This window comes from Myotis myotis, unplaced genomic scaffold (genome assembly GCF_014108235.1).
Source record: "Myotis myotis isolate mMyoMyo1 unplaced genomic scaffold, mMyoMyo1.p scaffold_m19_p_19, whole genome shotgun sequence".
Classification (NCBI taxonomy): Eukaryota; Metazoa; Chordata; class Mammalia; order Chiroptera; family Vespertilionidae; genus Myotis; species Myotis myotis.
The window spans coordinates 39047822-39068508 of record NW_023416323.1 but is presented as its reverse complement, the minus strand read 5'-3'; the positions used below and the strand labels follow the sequence as shown (position 1 = coordinate 39068508).

Genomic DNA, 20687 nt, shown 5'->3' with positions numbered 1-20687 from the left:
TGGCTGCCAAGCAACTGTGAGTCCCCGCTCAGCTGTGCACCCGCCTTTGATGCGTCTCCACATCAGAACATCAGAGCTGCTCTTCATCCGGAGAAGGGAGGTGCGGGTTAGGCAGCAGGGCAAACAGCTCAAGGGAAATTTCCTCTTCCCTTTGTCGAGCCCCCTGCTTTCATGTGCTGGGGCTGTGCATGCCTCCTCCCACGCGGCCAGGAGGCCGGCCGGGCCCGGTGTGTGTGTGTGTGCGCAGCCCATCGGGGGCCCGCGTGGGGAGCAGGTGACCACCTCCGCGCTGGAGGCCTTCTGGGGAGTGGCGACACCGACCGAGCCTGGAGGAACGGGCGGCTGCAGGCCTCGGATGACCTCTCCCTTAGGCCCTCTGCCATCCCCGCTGTCCTGTCGCCGTGGGGACCGGCTGGGGAATTCTTCAACCCTGGCCAGTCCAACCGGTCTGGCCTCCCTTCCCAACAAGGCCAGCCCTGTTCGTGCCTCCACTGCCCTGGGCACGTTTCCCTTGCCCAGAAGGGAATGAGGCCATGCCAGGGTGCCCACAGCCAGGGCCTCCCGCCGTAAGCGGTGGTGCGGGCAGCCAGATGTCCTGGGTTCGAATCCACCCCTGCTCCCCATGCGCTCCCTCAAGCTGAGCAACCACGGCATCATTTCCTCCTCCGTTTCCCGCTCTGTACAGTGGATGTGCTCTTAGCACCCACCTTGTGCGCGTGCGACAGTCCAGCGGAGCCAATAGGCCCACCCCGCTCCCGGCTCCACCTGGCTCCGCCGACCCCCGCTGTCCCCCAAATCATCCACCTGATACTCGATTGAATACCGTCCAGGAATCCTCAATATTTTAAAAGCAGCTTCAAGAGATGACTGCTTGTTCCAACAGTGGAAAGAATGCTTATTAAGCAAAACGGTGATTTCAACAAAATTAACACAGTTTGGCCAACACCACCATCCGCCCCGAATGGGTATCGAGCGCTCTGCAGTTCTGGGAGGCCTGCTCCTGTTACTGGATTGACCCACACCAGACTCAGTTCTCAGGCACTCAAAAGCCAGAAAGAGCAGGGTCCGGACACGGAGAAGGGAGAGCAGGAGCTACGCCACCGGAGATCCCAGGTCCTTGAGTCCAGGGAGAAAGGGCCGGGCAGGGAGCCAGATGGGGCGATGGGGCAGCTGCTGGAGTGAGCTTGAACTTGGGCTCCAAAAGATTTACCCCTTTCTGCCCCCCCACCCCCCGGCATGCTTAATGGTGTCTATGAAATTTGGAGGTCCCAGGGATTTCTAGGGAGTCATTTAGAGTGTTGGGTGACCTCAGAGGGCCTGAGGCTGGAGGAGAAGTCAGACTGGCTCAGGGGACCTCGGCCTCCTCTTCTGAGCCCAGAAAGGCTTCCATGTGTGCTCTGAGATGCACACCAAGAGCCGTGAAAGGGCCCGGAGAGCCTCCGTCTCTTGGGGCGACTTGAGCATGAACCCCTATAATGACCCCGGAGATGATGAATGTATTCGATCCCCACTGTATATTCAATAGCAGCTCTGCGTCAGGAACGGCGCCGGGTGCAGGAAATCGTCTCTCTACGACCAGGGCGACCGGTAGTCCCGCACCCAAGGCTTTCGTAGGCCAGACTCTGGGGGGAGAAGCTGCTCCAAATGCACACCCCAGTCCTCCACCAGAGATGCTGACCGGGGAGCTGGGCTGGAAGCCTGGGCAATGGCAACAAGTACAGGTGTTGCCCCCTGAGGCCAATGAGCCATGGCATGTCTGCCCATCACTTACGGAACACCAGCTAGATGCCACGCCCCGGGGGGGGGGGGTTGCTGGGAGGTGGGGTGGGACAAAGACTTGGCCCTTGTAACAAGTCACTCGTAGCTTTGGGAAGGGTTGGGCGCAATCACCGTAATGGTTCCCACCATCTCAGATGCCACCATCTTTAAAAAGGTGCTTTTGAAAAATCTAAAACGAGAGCTAGAAACATAATCCCCTACTTATTAGCCCGTTGGGTCCGGGGTTGTGCAGTGTCTAATGAACATAGTAACACTTACCACAAAGCGGGCAGCTCTCTAAGTGCCGGGCGTCCTTTACGACATGTTCATCTTGGTAACGTCATGAGGCTGGTGCTATGAGCAGCCCCATTTTACAGATGGGGAAACTGAGACCCAGGAGGGGTCTTGCAGCTAGGACATGACGAGACCCCATTTGAAGCTACAACTCGGCATGCTATTGCTATCGTTTTGAGGCTGAAAAAACGCTGTCGAGAAGCTAATTATCGTGGCATTGGATCTGAACAACCAGAGGAGGCAGGCTCCTGTGTTTTGACTTATATTTTAAAGGACACAGGGCGTCTTTATCGCCTTGGGGGCCAGGGTGGGAGTGAGACGGTGGGCCCCAGAGCCAGAAGGCTCGACTTGACAAACAGCAAGTGCAAAGGTTTGTTTTCACAAGCCGTTGGAAGCGGCGACTTTGAGAAATGCATTTGGGTTGGCAAAATGCAGACTGATCCTATCAACGCGCTGGCAAGGGGTGTGTGGAAACAGCTACTCCTCCAGGCTGCTGGTAGGTGTGCAAACTGCTTCAACCGTCTTGGAAGTCGACCTGCCAATATCTAGTAACATGTCAAGTGTGCATGACCTATGACTGTGCAGATCCACTTCGAAACATGTCCGTGTGTGCCCGGGGAGATGGGTCAAAGCATGTTATTACAACATGGACAGGAAACCTGGAAACAACCCAAAATGCACCCGAAAAAGGGACGGGTGAAATAGAGAAGGCTCTAACCCGGGAACCCTTCCAGCAAGATCGCGGCTTGCTGTTCCAAACCCATGGATCCAGAAGCTCCTTCTAAGGCTGACAGGCTGTGTAGCCTTGTGGTTAGAAACAGAGGCTGTGGCCCAGACGGTCTGCCACGCGTCCTGGCTCCTTCCTTGACTCAGGTGACCTTGGGAAATCTTGATCGCTTCCTGCCTTCGTTTCCTCATCTGTGAAATGGGTGTGATAATCATAGCCCCTGGCCCACACCACAGGGCTGTTAAGAAGATGAAAGGCATTAATGCGAGCGGACCGACCAGGATGGCGTATGTCACATCATGCTTGCTGCATGGCGTTGCAATGTAGCCGCCACACACGCGAGGTGGGAGGAGACGACGGTGATCATGATCAGCTCTGGCTTGGTTCCGTCTCAGCTACGAATGGGAAAGCTGACAGGAAACACAAGAAACATCACCAAGTCGAAGAGTCGATCCTCACTTACAAACTGGAGAAGCTCATCTCTCGTGGTTAGGAAAACAGTTAGAGAAATGATGGGGGAGAAAGGCAAGGAAAGGATAAGACAGAAGCAGAATCTTTTCCCTAGAAACCAGGCTCCCTGGCTCCAGCAGAGACGGTGGTGCTCATTGGGGTAAAGGTGGCGGCCCCCTCACCTGGCCGCGGTGAAACGAACGAAGCTCAGTCCCTCCAGGGCAGGGATGATGCCACGGCAAGGGCGGCCGTTCTGGCTGCAACAACAGTACTTTCTGTCCTCCTGGGAGTCTGACCCGTTCGTTGGTCAGGATTTTCCCACCGTGCATGCGGCACAGGTTTTTATCCCAGTCCCCGGCGGATCTGTTAGATCCAACAGAAATGTGGCTGCTTCTGGAACCGCCCCTGAACCCCAACGTCCAAATGGGAGTTCTTGCTCAGTGACCTGGCTACTGCTCTCTGCAGCCCGGCCCACTGCCCCCGGGGCCCCTGAGGGCCGCCAAGGGGATTTCTAACCATTGAGCAAGTAGCCATGTCTCTCACGAAACCCGTGAGGACTTCCCAGTGCGGAGATCGCTTTTTATTTTGCAGAAATGGGCCCAGGTTTCCTCCTCCTCGATCCATGACGGGATCTTTGGAGTATTCAAGTCACACGGCACCTCGGTTCCACACCCAGGCCTCTGCTCTCCCACGGAGCCATTTCCATTTTCCCGGGAGACGAGGAGTCACGTCCCAGCCGCTGCGGGGTAACTCCGAGGCATCGGCAGGGGCGCCCGGCAGCCATGCGCTCTGTTTTCCAACACAATGACAGTGTGCCTGTCCCCAGCCGCAGTGCAAAGAGCATCTTATCTCCCTAACGTCAGCCCATGAAGCCACCGGGGCCGCGAAACGGCCAGCGGGTGTTAGTCACCACCCGGTGAGTGAGTCCTTGGCGTGGAGTGGATATTGTGGGGGTTCTCGGCCCGCAGGCGGAGAAGTTCACACCTCCCCGACGCCCCTACGAAACGCTGCCACGTGACCACCTTTCGACGGCATCTAAAAGGCCGGTTCCGGCGTGTCCCCGGCACAGCTCTCGGCCACGGTCCAGCCGGTGTAAGCGGGTAACGGCGACAGTCCGGCTACGGTGTGGATGCCAGCACAGATGTGTTCAGTCAAATGACTAATTGAAAACCTGAGACAAAAATCAGCAGCCTGGCCATTCCGCCTGCATGATAAAACAGCGCCGATAAAGGCAGAGGAGAAAGGGGGGAAAATCCACCCCTCTCATCATCAGTGCCATTAACCATCCTGAGTAAAGATGAGAACAGCGCGTGGTTTATTCTGCAAATGAAGGCGCATAACGAGATGGCTTCCCAGGGGCCCATTACCCGTTTTAATAATACATCAAGGAGCCTGAGCAAACAGTTTGGCTGTGCAAACCAAACAGAGCAAACTATTTACAGTTACCGCGTCCGGAGACAACTCCCAGCACTGGGGACGGAACAAATGCATCAGGTACACGGCATGGCAGCGATTAGCGGAATGAAGAGAGAGCCGTTACCCACCGAGGCTCGGCCGCCCTCCCTCGCCCTCCAGGAAGCTTGCCAACCGACTCCCGGTTCGGAAGAGGGCCACCCCCCCCCACCCGCCCCCCACCCACCATTTTTTTTTCCTCTCTTTCCTTCAAGAGAGCAGCCCGATGTGGACTCAAATTATGTGCATGAATAATAAAATACCATCTAATTAAAAACTGTAGTTAAATATGCAAAAATCCATGCTAATGAGATTGTGCAACCCCCTTGAGTCTAGGCACGCGATGAATTACTCACAGGAGCGCCTTTGCTCGTCCTGAACGGGGGAGAAGGGAAGCGGCTTTGAACACTCTTGGTCGTGGTGCCCCGTGGTGTCTCCCTCCACCCTCCCCTCTCCGCCCCCTCGCCCGGGACCCCTCCGCTGACACCCAGGGCATTGAAGGAATGGCCAACCTGGGCAGAACGTGTCCCGGACACAACCTTCTCTCCAGTTCTTGGCTGTGGCAGGAGCAGGGAGGACAGGGGTGGACCCTGTGCAAAAGGCTGGGTGGCGGCGGGGACCGAGGTAGGGGCTCCACGTGAGAGAGGCCTTCCCACAAAACGACGGCGGCCGGACAAGCCGACCTCTGAAACCGACAGCGAGCCTAACTGTGCATGCACTCACTCAAGCGCTGTTCCCTGCAAGCTCTCCAGAACCTTCTCACCTTCCCAGTCACCAGGGCAAGGTTCTGCCCACACTCTGGATTGTCCCAAAGCATCCGAGGAGAGCGTCGGCCTGCCGACACTACTGCCCGGGACAAGGGCTGCTTCCAGAAACTTCTTTCCAGCAAGCAGCCTTTTTCCATTGCAGTCTCGGAAGCCTTCGCGATGTCGTCGGCGCCAGCTCCTGAGCGGACCCCCTTCGGTTCCGTTTCAAGAGGCTACCGGTCTCCTGTTCGCACCGTAAGCCCTCTTGGCCCTCGGCCATGTGTGTGCGCGTGTGAGACGGGGCCGGCCTCCTGAGCACATGCCCCGGCGTTGGTTTGGGGCACAGGAGACGAGCTCTCACCCCTCACCTCGGCTCAGAGCTTCCGCACCGCGACGCCCTCCGTCTGTCTCCGTCTCCCCGTTTCCAGCGATGCTGCTTGAGGACGGCCGCTGACACACGGGATGACAGCCCCTTTCCCGGGAAGAGCGTGAGCTGGGGGAGGCAGAGAGTCTCAGACGCCGTGCGATTCCCGCGATTGCCCTTCCATCTGTCCGGACGGATGAGAAGCGAGCATTTGTGACATGCTGAAAAGCAAGCGTTTCTTCGGGGAGGTATTTCTCATTCCGATGAGCCGGGTGGAAAACTTCTCTCTCAGCACCTTCTCCGGCGTGCCCGTGTCGTCCTGCTTAGGATGAGGGTTTCTTGTCACGTCAGTAGGCATTGGAGCTAATTGATACGTTCTCAACACCTCTCGGCACCCGGGGGTGCGTCAGCGATGCAGGAGAGCAATTGTTGTGAAGTCAGCAGAGCGGGATTGTGCGCGCTGCCTGCGGACCTTCCCCAGTGCTGAGGTTTGTGTTGTAACGCGGGGGGCTTGTGAGGAGATGGTTCTACCCGACTTTCTCAGGTGGCAGCCGAGTTTTAAGGGGGAAGGCATGATGGTGAGGATTTCCGATGTTTGCTGGGGCAGAGCTGTAGAGTTGGACAGGCCGAGCCTTCTTAAAATCCCGCAACAGCCCAGCCGGTGTGGCTCAGTTGGTGGAGCGTCATCTGCCCCATGCTCCAGGAGGTTGCCGGGTCAATTCCCAGTCAAGGACATGCCCGGGTTTCAGCCTTAATCCCCAACAGGGCGTGCACAGGAGGCGGCCGACTGATGTTTCTCTTTCATCTCTGTTTGTCCGTGTTTCTATCTCTCTCTTCCTCTCCCTTCCTCTCTCTGAAATCAATACAAACATATTTTTTAAAAAAATTCTTGCACAAATCACGCTTAGGTTTGGCATCCTAAGAAAGACTTGGTGCTTAATGTGTATGTTCCTTATTGATTGATTGGTTGATTGATGAATTGATTGGTAATGTGATTGATTGATCTGTTAGTTCCCACTCCCAAAGGAGTGGCATCTGAGAACTCAGCTGAGTATGTAACCTCTAGTGTCATTCAGGCTGGTGTCCATGTGTCCGCTTTGCTGACTGCTAGCTGTATCATCTTGGCCCAGCTCCTTCACTTATGTGAGCTTCCCTTTGCTCATCTAGAAATGGAAATAATTGTAATGTCTCCATCATAGGGTTCTTGTTTTGAGGCAATAAGATATTGTCCATAAAGCCCTTAGCAATGGACATAAAGCCCTTAGCAATATTAAGCTCATGATAAATAGTCAATGAATAGAAGCTATACTCTATGACAACAATAGCGATGATAACAACTACTAGAGCCGATTTTCCTTAAAATGGTACGGGAAAAACAGAGATAAGGAGTGACAGGCGAGTCAAGAAGCAAAAGGAGAAATAGAGAGACTGGGAATAAACAGAATAATTACCATAGATCTTTTAGGCTTTCAAAGTGTTTCGATGGGACATTCTTTAAAGTAACTAACCCTTAAGATACTTTTGATGACAAGAAGGAGAAAGCTCAACTATGAGTGGTTTAAAATCTTAGGACATCTGTTGTCCTGGACAGCAAGAAGCCAAGAGGCTGGGTGATCAGTGGTTCCTTGACTTCAGACTTGGCTTCCCTGCAAATCCCTTGGCTCCCCATGAAGGTTTCAAGAACACTGCCCCACCCCCAGCGCTCATGTCCCCCCACAGCTCTGCTGAAAGGAGGAGGTCTCGGGGACCGAGGATGGGGTTGGTGTTGGCTTTCCTCATCTCTCATGGAGAAAATATTTTCCTGGGCTTCCCAGCAGCCTTCTCATCATAGCTCATTCAACCATAACTGGGTCACATGCCCATCGCTGAGGCAATCACGGGGAAAGGAGAATGGGATGGTTATGCTTGGCATTGGCCGACGATGACTCATTCGCTAGAGTTGGGTCCGCCTCTCCTAAGCACATTGCCAGTAGGAGCCCGAAAAATACAGGACGTCTGCTATCCAGAGAAAGAGGCGGAGAGGACTGCGAAGTGAGCAACCAGGAACGTCCGCCGCCGGTTATTATGACCATTTGTCAGACTTGGAAACTGAGGCTCAAACAGGTCAAGTACAATGCTCATGGCACGTGCAGCTTACCAATAAAAGAAGGCAGTCTACTAGTGAAATCTTTAGGCTCCCGATTCCGTGATCATTTCACTACATTCAACTGCAAGGTGATATTAAACTGGGAACTCGGAGCTTGCGTGCTGGCAGACAGAGTGAAAAAAGCCAAGAAGATGAACCCTGTGGTTCATTTCACGATCAAAAGGCACCATATACTTTTACATGGAGAGGAACATTTTCCCCAATAAGTTCTTAGAGGAATTTATGGCATGGAACCTCAGGGATCTAGTAACAGAATGGATAAAATCAGAAGTGATAGCTGGCACACGCCCTGCCGCTATGAAGAGGAGACGGGTGTGGTTGTTTTTTTTTAACATTTTATTTGCTGTGAAGGTGGATGTGAATGTCACGCTCTCATGGGTGTACCAAGGTTTTGTCTAAGCTTAACACTTTGGCAGAGGAGCTAATCTCTATTGTAATGGATTAGAGCAAGGCTAATAACAGTACCTTGGGAACAATTACTCAATACATAGATAAGCTGGGTTTTGGATGATGTGCAATTCCTGGTATATCCTAACCACATCCTTTCCTCTCCCACTTAAAAAGGCAAATGAGTGTGTGAGACTGTTTTATGGATTGCTTTGACCTGACTCATCTATATATATAAAAAGCCAGTGCCCGTGACGACCGTAACGACCAAACGACCACTCACCAGGAGGGCAGGTGGGCAGGGTGGTGAACGTGGAGAGCAGCGGCGGGCGGGTGGGCGGACGGGTGGGCGGGAGCCCATCACTGGCAAAACTTCACTGGCTCTCATTGGCTTAATTGTTGTGCCTTATTCCACATGCTACAGTCGCAAAGCAGACGCAAGCCCCCCCCCTGCTGCCGATTCCAGCTCGATAGTCAGAAGAATAGTGAGCAAACTCGCTTGCACGAGAAGGTGCTGAATCAGAGAGAAAACTCTGACGATTCCTGATGGTTGCCAAATCATCATTCTTTAAAATTACCTTAAGGAAATCTGCACATTATCCCAGCAGCTGGAGGAAGATGGGAAAAAAACAAAACAAAAAACAGCCCTGCAATCACCTGTAGTTACTTCTACTGACCCATCACTTTAGGCCCCTACGACCTCGCAGTCACTCTTGAGAGAGGAGCTGGCCTGCGAGAAGAAAGCACATACAAAATCCAGAGTCCTCTGCTGTTGCCATGGAAACGCCGTGCCTGGGGGAGCCTCCCACCTCCAGCTGCAGCCTGATGTCGTTTCTGGGTGAGCACAGACGCTTACCTTTATTTTTAAGAAGTTCCTATGTTTGTTTATAGGAAACTAGAGGCCCGATGCACAACATTCGTGCAAGAGTAGGCCTGCCTTCCCCCGGCTGCTGGCACCAGCTTCCCTCTGGCACCTGAGACCTGGGCTTCCCTCGCAGCCCCGGCTTCGTCTGGAAGGTCATCCGGAAGGACGTCTGGTCTAATTAGCATATTATGCTCTTATTGTTATAGATAAAGAGTCCTTTCTGCTGCAGAAATAGCATTCTATATAGTAAAGTGTTTGTCAGTCTGGTTATGGAAACACAGAGTAATTACTCAAACCTTTTTAAAAAAAAAACACACAAATGCCTATTTCATTTTTGGAAGATGTTTATAAATGCATTTAGGGAGATGTCTTATTGATGAAAGGGAACTCCTAACACTGAGAAAAATTGAGATTTTCATCAAGGTACCAATGCCTAAGGGTCAAGAGCTTGGCTACAAATGGGAAAATACAAGGAACTTCGTTGGACTGTTCTATTATTATTTCTTAAGCACGTACCATGTGCCTGGTACTTAGCCTAGCCTGGTACTTAGATGAGGAGAGGAGTGAGACCTCCCACTTAGCACTCGCACTGAAGGCGGTTCCCTCTTCAGGGCTCACAGACAGCAAATGTGTGGTGCAGGCCCCGTGAGGGCCGATGCACTTGAGATCCCAGCCACACCCAAAGGGGTGGACGCCACTCCGCCTCCACGATGACTTCCACCCGGGAGTGCCGACCCAGGGCCTCCACATGACCCCATTGTACACGGCTAACTGGAAATCAAAAAATCTACGTCAACTCGCTCGACTTTTCATTGTTAATTCTATTTAACAAAGATAAAAAAAAACTGCGGGGAAAAAAACAACACGCCAGCCTGCTGCTTGCCCTGAATTGATTTGTCGGTTTGGCAGCATAAAAACTCGGCCCTTAATGGCATTCATTTTCTGTCCATTTTGTCTTGTGAAGAAATTAATTACACTCATGTCAGCCAAAAATACCTTTGGGTCTTTAAATCCTTTTTTCCTCTCTCTTTTTCAAGATGAAAGTATTTCTGCCTAATTGACCAGCATCTGCCATTGTGAGATCCTCGCCCTCATGAGAGATGTCGAGAGCGGGTGTGAGGGCTGTCAGCGCACTTCAACTTGGTTCCAGCCGCCATTTAAGAATTAACTTTTCTTCCCACCACGCGGAGGGAGCCCAGCGGTTGAAACCTGAGGACCGAGGGGAAGGCTGAGAGAAGAAGAGAGAGACAGAGACAGGAAACCAAGATTACTGAGTGGCTGGGAATGTGCAAACGGCTGCAATGGAGAGCAAGCTGATTTCTCTCTTTTTTTAATGCATGCATTTCTTTGTAGATATTTATTGAGCATCTACTATGTGTCAATCTTAATGGAGGCTTGGGCATAGTGGGTGAATGGGGCAGGCATAGTCTCTGTCCTCATAAAACATACATCCCAGCTGGGGTGGGGCAGGGGCAGGACGGGGACAGGGCAACAAGCAGAGGCACCTGAAATGGCGACAGTGCTAATGAATGAGTAACACGGGGTGGTGAGATGTAATCAGAGGTTTCGTTCGTGGGAGCGGTCAGGGAGGACTCTGAGAAGAAGAAATCTGAGCCGAAATCAGAATGACAAGAAGCCAGCTATGCGGAGAGCTGTGGGCAGGTGGGCAGGGATACAGAGTTCAATAACCCTGACTTACACATCGGGTCAATTCTTCCCATTTTTGAGTGTTTTTCTGGTCCGTTTGGTTAACAAAGGGGCAATGTCTCCCTCTGGTATGAGTGTGTTTTCCTCAGATGGATGTCTTTCTATCGGCAATATCCTTCTAAAAACCTGCTAGTCTGTCTCTTTAGCAAAGGCCTCGGGCCCAGAGCCTTCGGCAGGGAATAGTCGCTGGCTAGAATGAATGGTGTTATTTCATTTGTCTTTTATTTATTTTTGTAGGGGTGTTTTTCCCCCCTAGTGTGCCATTTTGCAATAGTGATATAAAATGTCCTTTTTGAGTGAATGTCGTTAAGTGAAAAGAATGAATCAAGTGTAAAGACAAATATTAATTAAATGACAGCATAGAACTTAACATAATTAAGGTGGCAGGGTATTTTTTCTCCCTTGTCTCTTCTTGGGCATATTTCCAAATATCCAGAAGAAAGGAAAAACCAAAACACAGTCTCCATCTCTGCTGAAACGAGAAGCCATCTGGGATGCTTAACATAATGTGTTAAATCAGAAACCTGATAGGGAAGAGATAACTGAGTTAGAAGGAGGATGAGGTGCTGGGATAAAAATACCTGGATTAAATAAAATCCTGTGGAACTCTACAGTATGGGCCCAGGGGGGCTTGCTTTGCCTAGAACCCAGAATGCACCGTCAGGCTGATCCCCATAGGTCGGAGGTGGAGTGATGGCTAATTCCTCTAGAGAGAATAGGAACCAGGGGAATACGTAGCAATACACTAAAAAGCTGGTTTGCCATCTAGTGACCCACCAGTCAACAAGCTCTCTCAGGTGCATGGAGCCTCCAGCAAGCTTTATTTTGTTAGAGCTGCATTCTTAAAGGTAAACAGGCTACAGAAGATTCACAGATATGAAGAGGACACCTCCACCAAGGCAGACAGAGACCAAATGAGAAATCAGAAGAAGAAAAAATCTGAGACAGAGATAATAAAAGGAATAACAGAAAATGTCACAATATTATAGTTAATGCTCACAGAGAGACGAAAGCATGCTGCATCCATGAAACAAGAACAGGACACTATTGCTTTTAAGACTCAATCAAAGAATAAACAAGAAAGAACTTTGTGAAGAAAGCAGAGTTGAAGAGGTGATAAATCCAATTTAAGAATTGAAAGGTGTAATTGAAATATATCTCAGTAAATAGAACAAAAAAGACTAAAAAAAAACAAGTGGAAAGATAATATTTGAAAAATTATAACATCTAACTGTGAGTTCTGGCATCTGACTATGCAAACTTCTGAAAAGAAAGGATAGAATACATATTGGAAGAATATAATTTATTAAATAAATAGCATGGGGAAATTTCTAGAACTGGGGGACATGAGTTTTCTCAGGTGGGATAAGAGGACCCACTCAGAATTGAGCACCATGCAGCTAAGGCCCATCAATATGGTATTTCAGGACCCCCAAAGAGAGAGAGAGAGAGAGAGACCCTAAAACTTTTCTGAGTGAAAAAAGAGAGATCATGTTGCACACAAAAGACTGGGAGAAGAACTGAATCAGATTATTAACACTAGGAGAAAATGACAATGAATTTTCAGCCTAGAATTCTATACCCAGCCAAAATGTCAAGTGTTATGGTGGACTCACGACATCTCACAGACAGAACATTTACCTCTCATGGTCCCCTTTCCCAGGATGTGACTAGAAGATGCACTTCATCAAAGAAGGGAGTTTGGGATCCTGGAAATAAATCTAACATACGAAAGAAGCAAAGAGATTCCAAGATGAGGTACTATTCACAGCCATACACCAGTCCTAAGGGTCAACCAGTCCTGATTGGAACAGGAGCTCACAGAGCTCCAGGAGGAGGGACTCTAAGAAAAACAAGCAAACAAAAAACAAACAAAAAAAACCCCTAAACCAATAGATGACCGATATATTGATACACGGGTGATTTTATTTAAAAAGCTATTGGAGGAGAAGGGAACTTTTTCAGTAGATATTTTTTAAAAAACTAAGAAAATGAAAAATGAGACAATTATTGATTCCAAGAAAAGAAATATTTTCCAAAAAAGAAACATAATTCTGGCCCTCCATTAGGCTCCAAAGTGAATGATATTTGCGCTGTCAAAATAATGAAATTATTTTTTCCAATATTGCTTTAACTGGAACATTTATATGCTCCTGCTGGAAAGATCTGGGGGAGAGGAAGCAGGGCAGAAGTATGTATGCGTTCGCAAGAAAGAAAGCCAAGTCCTCATTTACCAAAGTAGAAAGTCAAAAGTCTAAAATTAATGAATCAAGAGAGAGCTGTATCATCATATTATCTGTTAGAAATATGAAGATTAATGCCTGAAGAAACCACTAAAAGAGTTAAAATTGATGCTTCTAGAGAGATGAATTGGGTTGAGCAACAAAAAAATTATTTCTCCATTATAAATACTTTTTAGCATTATTTACCTATTTCACTTATGTTTAAAGCAGAAGAAATAATCTATAATAATAAAAGCATAATATGCTAATTAGACCAGACGTCCTTCCGGATGTCATTCCAGATGACCTTCGGGACGAAGCCAGGGCTGCAAGGGAAGCCCAGGTCCTGGGTGCCAGAGGGAAGCCGGTGCTGGCAGCCGGGGGAAGGAAGGCCTACTTTTGCATGAATTTCATGCATTGAGCCTCTAGTAATATAATATTTACCAAAAGGGTAAAAATTTCATGGTTCCCAATTGCCTCTGAAAGACAGCCCCAATTTTTCACTGGACATTTGTCCACCTAAAATAAATGCTAGGTTATCCTGGGTCCCTTGCAGCTAACTACGGCCATGTGACTAAGTTCCGGCCAGCTGATGACAAACAACAGCAGTATAGACAGTTTCTGTGATGCGTCCTGTTCTTTGCCCCCTCCTGCTTCCTGCTGGAGCTCCAGGAGCCATGACGATTTCGGAATGGAGGCCATACAGGGCAGAGCAACAAGATAGAAGGGGCCTGGGTTTCTATGACCACACCATGCCCTGAATTGGCTCCTTTAGACTTAGAGAAATGAGGGAGACATTCACTTCATCTTTAAAAAAAAAAACACACAACCCAACACATTGTTATTTGGGGAACCGTTGAATGAGACAGATTTAAATCCAACTTATTCACTGGCATATGTCAGAAATCATAGCAGAGGCATGCGACTAAGTGGATGTGGGGAACACTGGCCTGCCATGCCCGAGGGAGAAGAAAGGAGAGGGACGGGGAGGGAGCAGAGCCGGTTCCTTTCTCAGGAGCGAGAGGGGTGGGATGCGTGCAAGGCCCTACTTTACCATCTGGGAAGCTCCACACAAGAATGCAAGATAGAGTTCAAGGGAGCAACTGCTCATTAAGGATCCATCGCTGTGACTCACCCACGCAGGCTGTTAGGCACAGTCCTGGCCCTGCAGTTGCCTGCAGTCCCGTGGGGATCCTGGCAGGTACCCATGGAGCTCTACTAACGATGGCGCCCACTGTTGACTGAGCCAGGCCCGATGCGGCCCCTCGCTGCATCCCCAGATCACCAACCAGGTGATGTGAGCGTCTCTGGTGCCATTCCCAGCTTCCAGAGGAAGAAGCTGAAACGTGAAGAGGTCATGCAAGTCTCCAAAATCACCCAGGTAGACAGGCTGTTTGGCTCAGCTGCCGGAGCCCGGGCAGATGATAAACCGCTGCCTCCTAGGTGGAAGCAGAGGAAAGCGAGATGAAAACCCTGGCGCGCTGAACAAGTGAGCCTTTGAGCCGGGGCCGGAAGGTTCTGCAAGGTGAAGTGGGACACAAGAGGAGCTGCAAGTGGGTGGCACAGCGTGAACGAAGGGACGGAGCCGGGAAAACACCAGGCTGGCTTGAGAAGCCACGAGTGGAGGAGTCTAGCTGGACTGTGGGAGGTGAGGCCAGCAATGCAGGGTGGGGGCCCCGTCACAGCCACCCGGGGGTGGAGGCTGCAGGCGCGCTTCAGATTCCATAGGTGGCTCGCGAGGTTTGCCTGCTTGCTTGTTTTTGATGATTAAGCCACCAGACGCCTGCCATCTAGATTTAGCTGGCACATGAGTGTGCACTAAGGCCACCGCCCCAGCGGCCTGCTGGGCCCCACCCCCTCGCGGCCTCTACCGTTCCTGCTGCCTCTGGTGGCAGGATGGCCGCAGCAGCCACTGGGCCGTTTCCGCGCCTGCCTCTGAGATCCCTTCCCCTAGGAAATATTTCCCAGCAGATTAGTTAGCTCAGACGGCACAAGGACTCATCAAATTCACAGCTATTATAAAAATGTTTTCATGCCCGGCCGGTGTGGCTCAGTGGTTGAGGGTCGACCTATGAACCAGGAGGTCATGGTTCGATTCCCGGTCAGGGCACATGCCCGGGTTGCGGGCTCTATCCCCAGTGTGGGGCGTGAAGGAGGCAGCCGATCCATGATTCTCTCTCATCACTGATGTTTCTCTCTCTCTCTCTCTCCCTCTCCCTTCCTCTCTGAAATCAATCATATATATATATATATATATATATATATATATATATATATATATATATATTTTAAATGTTTTCATGAGTTCATCACCATCTTGTTGTCATAAAAGCCCCCCCGCCCTCTGTCTTGTGCCAGGGAGGAGAAACGGCTTCAGGGACAGGCTCTTATGGCCCCTGAATCGGGAAAGGGTGGGCCTGGTGCACATGGCACTTCACTCTGAGCATCCCGCTGGGACTTGTCTCTGCAGCCACGTCACCCGAGTGTCTTATCTTTTTTTAAAAAAACAAAAAAAACAAAAACTAGAATATCATATTTTACTTTAATTTTTTTCGTTTACAGTTTACATTCAGTGGGTACAGGAAACACCGGGGGAACACGTTGTAAAGTATGTGATTGTCTAACCCTAGCGGTATGCCTGAAACTGGCACAGGAGCGCATCGAGCGTCTGCCCTGCTGGCTGCCCGCTTCCATCTGGGCAAAGGCTGGCGGCTGGCACTTAACGAATTAAAATGGGAGCGAGGCAGAGGAAGATGGAAGGGACCGGAGAGAGGTCACTGGGGGGCTGGCGGGGGGCGTGAGGCCTCTGAGTGTGACTACATGACCCTGGGAGCCTGGGCAGCCGCAGACGCGGGGCCTGGGATTGGGGCCAGCGGAGCACCACCAGCCCTCCCGTGGCCCCGAGTGCACCGATCAATGATTCTCTCTCATCAATGTTTCAATCTCCCAAACCCCCTCCATTCCTCTCTCTCTAAAAATCAATTTTAAAACATTTAAAAAAAGATATATTTTAAAAAATTGCCAGTGTGGGTGCGTGTGTGTTGGGGATGGCGGATGGCACCTGGAGCCACACAATCAGAATCTTTGGTGGCGGAATCCGGCACAGGTACCCCTTCCATTTGTTGAGGTTCCCCCCCACCCAGTCCTTCCCCCCCTTCCCCCCCCCCCCAGCAGCCTGGGTCAAGAGCCCTGCCCTTGGACAAGCAGCTTGCCCGGCAGCCAGCTCTTAAAATAACCCGTCTTTCCTCTCGCCGCACATGCTTTGCTGAGGACCCAGCTCCAGGAAACAATAGACGTGTCCCTGGCTGCGTGAGTGGTGCTGGGCACGGAGGTGGTGACACGCGGCTTCCTGGTGTGATAGCGGGCGTGTCGGAGACGGACGCCATCTGGAGCGCAGGGGGCGAGGGCTGGGACTGCGCGGGCCACACCCTGTCCCTTCAGCACTTCTCCCTTTCTAGGGCCACTCTGTCCCAGGCTGCTGGTATGTCGCCCTCTGGGGGGCGCCCCTACCTGCCCCTCCACCCCCGACCCCCCAAACACACACACATACACCACAGCCTGTGGGGAGGAGGCGGACCATTCTCTTCCTCCCCAACCAGGCCTGGGTCTGGGTCTTCCTCCCTCCAGGACGATTAAAATACGCTCCTGGGCCCGTCAGACAAGAGGCAGGTGGACAGAACTTCTATTGATACGCGCCCGCCCTGAGTCCAGATAGCCACGGTGGCCGGGGGTTTCAGGAGGACCAGCAGCTCGGTGCCTTCCTGGAGTGGGATCAATGCCGAGAGCGATTTTCAACATGGAAATACACGGAGGCAAGGCCACTGGTTGTGCTTAAATGACCCAGGATGATGATGACGGGACGGGATTCTCTCTCTCTCTCTCTCTCTCTCTCTCTCTCTCTCTCTCTCTCTCTCTCTTCCTTTCCAGGAGTGGCCCTTGCAGGTTTAATTGTAGAGTCTAATTACTTCAAGACATCGTCATTTGTTGTGTACCCTATAAATCAGTGGCACTCCCTGGAATCATGTTTTTTAAAGTAGACCCCAAATAAAATGTCCTTTTATGACACAGCAGATGTTTCTCACTCGGCCAGCGCCATGCGTCGGGGTGCTCCGAGGAGGCCTCGGCGTTTTATTATGAATAACATACTCGCTCCGTCATTAAGGGGGCCATTAAAGACATAAACAAGCTTTTATGCCCCGGTTTTCAACAGCTGCTGGTGGCCTATACCAAGCGATAATCCACCTTTCAGCAAATATTCTTCAGCTCCGAGAAATAAATACATTTACTAGGGCAGCCTCCGGTTGGTCCCCGGCGTCTGGGGTCCCAGCTTGGGGGGAATTCTCGAAGCCAGAAAACTGACCGAATGGGGTGTGCTTCGGGGGCGTTGCTACGAGGGGCTGGCCCTCCTGTTTCCTTGAGAAAGCCTCGTGTGTGTTTCTTTAAAATAGAAGCCAAAAAAAAAATTAAAAGAAAAAAAAAAAAAAGGAAGAGAAAGACGTGCGGGAACTCTTCCCTCCGCAATCAAGTGAGCAGACATGCCCACCGACCCCCTAACCCAGTGGTTCTCAACCTTCCGGCCCTTTAAATACAGTTCCTCATGCTGTGACCCAACCATAACATTATTTTCGTGGCTACTTCATCACTGTCATGTGGCTACTGTGATGAATCGTCATGTAAATATCTGATATGCAGGATGGTCTTAGGCGACCCCTGTGAAAGGGTATTTCGACCGCCAAAGGGGTCGCGACCCACAGGTTGAGAACCGCTGCTCTAACCTGTACTTGGAAGGAAGTCAGCAGAGTGGGTTTTAGGCCACAGACAAAAGGAGGTGGGGGACAGCGCAGGCAGGGCCGTTGGGTCGGATCTGCGCAGACGGGACGTGACCCCTCTGTGACAATGTCCCCAAGGTGTACAGGGCGGAGTTTCACGTCTCTAACTGGACAGGAGCCAGGTCAGCGTTCCCGGTGCCCCCACCTTGGACTTCCTAAAGATAACAAGCCTGCGGTGGAGGAGCCCAGCGAGGGAGAGTGCCCGGATAGGAAACGCAGGCCGGCTCCGGCTTCCTGCCCCAGAGGGAGCCCGGGGGGCGCGAAACCTCAGGGTGCGAATGTACACAAGGACATCCTCCCACCAGCAGATGTTCGGGGAAGAGGAAAGAGGAGCAGGGGCCAGCCTGGTGGACATTTACATGAAGCCTATGCTGCCCTCACCCAGGGGGCACACTTGGGACACTGAATACAAGAGGGGTGGGGGGCCTTGAAACTGATTTCCAAGTCTGGCCCATTCCAAGTCTGTTTCAAGATCTGTCATCGACAGGAGGTGGGAGACTTAGGATTGATATACTGAACGGGGCCCCGTGGACGTGGGTCCTGGGTAACCCTATGACTATATTCTCACTCCGTGGGGGCCGGGGGGGAGGGAGGGGAGCGGTAAGGGCACTCGGGTGAAATACTAAGCTCCGCGCCCTAAGTGATGGAGTCTCGGCAGGCGGGAACGTCTGTAGGAAGGCCCTTTGTGCCTTTTCTTTAAATAGAGTTTGGTCATAAATTTTCTTTTCCTTCTTTTTTTTAAGGTGGCTGATGAGGGTTTATTTTCTTTCTGTGCTCGATGTCACTCTGTTGTTGGACGTGCTATTGTTCTGGAGCTGGCGAGGGGAGGGGAGGGGAGCAGGAGGCAGGAACCACATTGTGAGTGAACTTGAACTTGGCAGCGGGAGCCTCGGGAGGTAAGCTTCCCGTCTGTCTGTCTGTCCTGCAGGGCTCCCTCCCTGTCACCAGTTCTCCCGTGGCCACAGCTGAACTCTTCCTGTGCCCTGATGGCACCGTGAGTGGACACAACATGGCCTCGTCTTTTGTGTATGCTCACCTGATTGGAAAGGGACGTGTGATCTTATTTTCCCATTCTGTGAATTACAGCTCGGAAAGGATTTTATTGTGCCCCCCGATGACATCACTTTGGAAATATCATTCAATTGGGCGGCCTGCTTTCCTCTGGGCGATGGTACCAAATAAACACCCCTCTCCCCCCACCCCCACCCCCCGGCCTTCTTTGTACGGCCACTGACTGTGCCTCCATATGCACAGGTGAATTTTCAACCACGTAGAGAAAGGAAAGGACTGCCAACCTCACAGCCTTCGACATGATGTGGAATGAATATCAGTCTATTCAAACAGAGCTGTGACCAGAAGGGGAAAAAAAACAACACAGAACTTCGCCCGCTTTGCACAGAAAATGCATTTTCCAGTCGCTTTTGGACAGAGGCCCTCCGCGAATATGTTTAAAGTCGTGTACAACAGGAATATGCTATCACACGTAACCATGTTTTAATAAACACTTCATCTTTTTGTAGCGCTCTCCTTTCATCACAATAATAGAAATAGAACACCATATATCACTGTAAAACACATTTCCACATAAATGCTGATAAGCACAAAATATTTTTCATCATTTACATTTTCGCCGTAATAATATATGGCAGGATTAAAGCTGCATCCATCATGTGTCTAACTAACCTTGCTGTAATGAATTTTTAAATGTAATGGTTTCTGTCGCAAAGTAAAATCGTACATAATGCCGGGTGACACCGTGCGCCGGTGGACGGGTGGTTTTTAAAATGGAAATGCGGCTTCGTTTTTTAATTAAATTTATTAACGTAAGCACTCCTCCGCCCAGCGCCTCCCCGGCACCGAGGACCTAAAGCAAGAATGACGAGAGGCCTGGCTACGGGAAGGACTGCCTAGCAGCTCGCTCCTCGTTCCAGGGGCCGGCCTCTCGGCAGTTCTGTGGATCCCGTGCGCCTGTGCCTTTGACAAGAGTGGGGCACCCATAGGAACAAAAGCGCCTGAACATCAGGGTGGGAAAAGCTTCCCAGGGTGTCTGAGGGGCTTTGCTGCTTGGGGTCCCCTCTTGATGGCAGTGCTCGTGACCAGATTTGGGGTGGGGGTGGGGCACGAGGGGCATCTGCCGCCAGGATCTGGGTCAAGGACAAATGCATCGCTCTCTCTCCATCTCTCTTTTTCTCCATCTCTCTCTCCCCCCCCCCCCCCCGTTTGAAATAACAAATAAGCCGACTCACCAGAGAAGAATCATTAAAAATAATTTGCACAAGCTTTGGGTTGCGCGGGCTCTTTTTTTGATACGCTATTTCCTCCCGTGATTATGGCCGCGGACATGCTCCAGCCATATGGAAACGGGCTGGGCTGGGAGCCTCCCAATACCTGAGTGGTTAATTAAGAGCCGCTGCCCGGCCACAAGAAGCAGGTTGGAAATCCCTCTTCAGTCTCCGACAATGAGTAGCTTTTTTAGCAGCAGAAGTCACCAGGGACAGCCAGAAGCGAGGGTAATTATTTGAGATAACACACAGCTGAAAAGAGAGTGTGTGAGTGCCGAGGGGGGCGGGGGCCGCGGGGGGGGGGGGGGAGCGCTGAGCAGCCGAGAGAAGGGCAACAGTAGAGAAAAGTCTATAATAAAAAGGTCAACATCCCCTATTTTTCTGTACAGTGTCGACAGTCTGTAATGCCTTTTTAGCATGAATGACAACGGATGCTGTCTTTCTTTTCTTTTTCTTTC

General features: G+C 51.0%; 2 long non-coding RNA genes across 2 annotated transcripts in view; one reads left to right on the top strand and one right to left on the bottom strand.

Moving 5' to 3' along the window:
• Window positions 1–7657: 7657 nt before the first annotated feature.
• LOC118674621 overlaps window positions 7658–20687 on the bottom strand; it is a 121843-nt gene continuing 108813 nt past the window's right edge. Inside the window, exon 3 of the long non-coding RNA XR_004973681.1 lies at window positions 7658–10417. This is a non-coding gene — a long non-coding RNA (uncharacterized LOC118674621). The remainder of the gene's footprint in view (window positions 10418–20687) is intronic.
• Window positions 13464–19629, top strand: LOC118674622. The gene is made up of 3 exons (XR_004973682.1): window positions 13464–14766; window positions 18691–19118; window positions 19202–19629. It is a non-coding gene; the product is annotated as an uncharacterized LOC118674622 (long non-coding RNA).